The following is a 4584-nucleotide window of genomic DNA, read 5'->3' on the forward strand; positions in this document are numbered from 1 at the left end:
TCCGTATAAAACACTTGAAAGGTTTAGTTTTGGTGGTGTTGTTTGAAGCTGTATCAATAAATTTCAAATCTTGTTGAATTCTCATTGTGACAAAAAATTACCTTTCTATTCGTTGCATCCAAAAATTACCATTGTGTGCGCATACATGTACACGTTTCAATGGAGGATAGATGGCGATTGCTCACAATGCCTCGCTAGGGTCAATGGGAGTTAAGAACTACTCTTGGGTCCACTTACACCGATGGGAGGGGAAACATCTACAAAAGACGCATGAAAGTATGCACAGTTGCTTTTCTGATATACCTAGATTACAAGGTAAATTTCATTCATTTCCTTTTATAGGCTGCCTATTTTATGTAAAATACCCTTTTAACTTGTTTTTATTATAAATAATTGAAGGCTCTGATGTTAGACTTAAAACGTTCATGTAATATTAAAACACCATTGTACTAACCTTGTGAAGACATCCTTCAATGCACAGCAAGGACTGAAGCTGCAGCAAGCACACCAAAGCACCTAGAACTTAGAGGAGGGTCTTCTGCACACTCACCACGACTGTATTACTCAAACCTGTGGGAAATTATCTAAGTATATGTTTCGGTGGTGTATGCAGGGACCTTCCTTTGATATTTATACTACTACAACCCTAGTGCACATTCCCATAATCATGCACTAGAATCTCTTACTGTACAAGGATACAATCTACCAAATCTCGGTCCTAATAGGATAGTATCAAGAGCCCTTATTCTCCAATTATAACCTGATTATATACGTTACTTGGAGTCCAAGTTATCATATTTACATTCCACATCAATCCTTATTAACTATATTGATTTATAAGCCATATATTAGAATCTAACATCCAACATCTGCAACAAAGAGAGAAATGGACTAACGAAACTAAAACAGATGCTTTATGGGAAAATGCGCATAAGCGAAATGCTAAACTTGTTCTCGGTTTGATAGTGGAGTTGGAAGGTTTGTGGGTGAAACTTGGGCAGTATCTGTCTACACGGGCATACATATGCCTTCACAATCAATTACGTGAAATGATACATGATCGCGTTGATTGATTGAAGTAGTTAAATGTAGCGTATCATTGAGTCATTAAATTGATTTTGGTTGTGATTGTGGAATTGTGTGAGGAAATATTGTGGTAAAGCTAAATGATGAAACGACAATTCTTGTTCTTATACGGTTTTGTGGTGTAGACTAAAATCTAGTGAGGCATGCTCGTTTAGCTCTTAACGAGTGGTTTTGCAACTCTATGATTTTGTCAATTAATATTCCTTGAGAATTTCAAAGCTCAAAAGAAGGGTGAACTAAGAGTGAGTTGATCCCCTCTTAGGTATGTAGGCAGTCTAATACAGAGGTTAAGTATATCTATGATGTAAAAGGAAAAGTCATTGTATAATTATATTATTGACTTGTGCTTTAGTCATGTCTCGGTGGCGAGGCATGAAAGATGAGTAGGTATGTGGTGACATTATGTGTCGATTTTGAACGTATATCAAGATCGAAGCGTGATATTTTATCCTATCAAAATACCAAATTGGGACTGAAAAGGTACTTTTCTTCTATAAAACTTGATTGAACACTACTTCCTCTGTGTGAAGGAGGACTTTTTGCCCCCACAATCACCACATCATAAAGTATTTTTGAATTTTGGGCCACACACTGTTCATTTGCTGCACAAATTGAATACCTACTAAGTTTTTAGACAAATATCTATGATGTAAAAAGGATAGTCACTTCGTAATTAAACTATTGACTAGTGCTTCAGTTATGTCTCGGTGGCGAGGCATGAAAGATGAGCAGGTATGTAGTGACGTTATGTGTCGATTTTGGACGTATGTAGAGATTATGGCGTGATATTTTATCCTATCAAATACCAAATTGGTACTGAAAAAGTACTTTTCTTCGGTAAAACTTGATTGAACACTACTTCCTCTGTGTGAAGGAGGATTTTTGCCGACCACAATCGCCACATCATAAAGTATTTTTGAATTTTGGGCCACACACTGTTCATTTGCTGCACAAATTGAATACCTACTAAGTTTTTAAACAAATATCAATCCGTTGGGCGGGCCTTGGACAGGCCCAACAGTCTATTTTTAGCCCAAACATCCCTATTGCGCTCTAAATATGGGGCAAATAAAGTCTGAAAAAAATTATGCGCACATTTTTTTTTAACAAACAATAGTATCTACATTCAGATGTTGAGAGAGTGCGTTCAGCCTCATAATGGGCTAACAATAATATAATTTTAATTCGTCTTTAGCGAAAATCAAATCCAAGATCAATAAACCATAGTACTAAGTAACAAAGTTTTATGCACATTGAAGCATTCTTTCTTCCTCTTGAAACATTTCAACTTTCTATTTAAGCCTTAACTAACAAATTAAATAGCCAACGACTTGCTATCGGTGTAGTATACATCTGTTCAATAATTAAGGCCTCATGACGCCCAATTATATATGTCCTCTATTTAAAAGTTCTTCTATCTTTACATGCTAGATGACGTAGTCTTGTTGATGTCATTCTGCTATTCATTGTTGTCGGCAGCCAAAGGCTAGGAAGGATTCATGTTTATAGAATGCCAAAACCCCGAACCATAAACCTTCCAACACCGTGTAAATCTTCCAGCCACTCAAAAAGCTTCACTGAAAGGTTACATTATGAATATTTTCACATTCCATCAATTTGTGCACAACTTGAGGGATGAGTATCCTTTCCTGATTCTTTTTGTGAAAATTTTAGGGATCCTTACATCTTGATAATTTATTATATATCGTACGATCAATTTTTATTAGATATTATTTGTGTTTAATTTTAAATAAAAATTCAAAATGATTTATGACTAAGCAATGTGCGATATACGATGAACAGTTAGAATGTAAGGATCCCTAGGATCCCCACAATTTGAATCCGGATGGAATCCAAATCCCAACTTGAGAAGTGGTTGACTGTTATAGTTTGTTTAAATTAATCTAATAGTAGTACGTTAAATTATTGGAAAACTAGCAATAATAGAATAATTTCATTATGTGTGGTACTATCTGCACACTATTTTTACCTTCTACACATATTCTGCTAATTTATCTTTTTTAATATTTTTCGATCGATTCGAATCGATAGTAGAAAATTAAGAAGAGTGGGTAGATGGAAAAAAATGTGTGGATAACAAGACCATTTCATTATTTGCTTGCTGAAATAGAAAGCAAAATATAAAAGATACGAATAATAGAGGTGATGATAGGAAATGCCTAAAGTACCCTTGCTTAAGTACCCTTGCTTATATAGTTGTCTTTGCAAGGTTGCTCGTCCATTCCACCACAAACATTGTCTAGGGCAAATCCTGTCGACTAGATTTGCTCTCATTGCTCTCATCCTTAGAGGTCAGTAAGCTCATCTCCATGCAATTATTATTTCACTATAAGTGAGAGATTTTTTTTTTCTTGTATAATCTGAGTGTTTTAAACGTTTCTCTATTTAACATTATCAGTTACAAGAATGCTAAATTAATCAAGCACAATAAGGAAGAAAACTCTGGCTAGTACAATATCTAGACTCTTCCAAATCCACATTCTGTCAAACTCACTACATTAATTGGAAAATTAGTATCAACTACTGTTGTTAATAGTCAAGGAAAGATAAGGGTAGGTAGCTATAAGAATCACGACATTAATTTAATGTGGACTTTACATGCAAGAAAGTAATAGAGTCTTGCGTTAATGTGGCGAAAACAAGTAAAGAGTCTTGCAAGGTACCAACCAAGCTATCATTCAAGGAAAGATAAGGGTAGGTATTATTCGATTCATATTAAGGGTAGGTACCTATATGAATCACGACATTAATTTCATGTAAAGTATCATTCGATTCATTCGATTGATGGCAAAGTATTATATAGTGTCTGTGATTTAAAAAATACCTCTCGTATGTGAAAAAAAGCCTATTATACATCTTTTTATGACATGAAAACTTGTTGGCAACAATTATAATTTGTTTATATTGATACATTATGAACAAACGGCATTAATGTTGTCTATTATCTAAAAGGATTTGTTGCCTATATTTTTTGTTGGACCTTTTACCATTTTAAATTTCATGCTTCTTCCGACTATTTCTGGCTTCCCCACTGAACTCATGCATTACTTTTTTGCACCAAATAAGTTTGGATGATGCTAAGGAGGCCAAATTTGTAAACCACATTTGCAAACCCAATGATGTATCACCAATAGAAAATAAGCACATTAATCAACAACTACATCATTTAATTTAGAACATTTGGTTAAAAGTTTAATTTCTCTCGTATTACCCCTAGGTTTATAGCCCTGGAAAAATATAGGGGTAGATAGAAGAAATTATTCAATCTGATTAAATGCGCTCCTCAAAAATATATAAAACGAAATCTACTTGTTTAATTTTTGTAAACAAAAATCTACTTGTACAAGACTACATTTTCTTTTTTGTTTGTCTTTTCAATTTATGTATTTTTTGGTTTCTTGAAGATTTTAGGTTTTTTTTTTTTTTTTTTTTTTTTTTTTTTTTTTTTTTATAAATGTATGAATGGTTGGTGGAAAT

This window comes from Pyrus communis, chromosome 1, assembly GCF_963583255.1.
Source record: "Pyrus communis chromosome 1, drPyrComm1.1, whole genome shotgun sequence".
NCBI classification, from domain to species: domain Eukaryota; kingdom Viridiplantae; phylum Streptophyta; class Magnoliopsida; order Rosales; family Rosaceae; genus Pyrus; species Pyrus communis.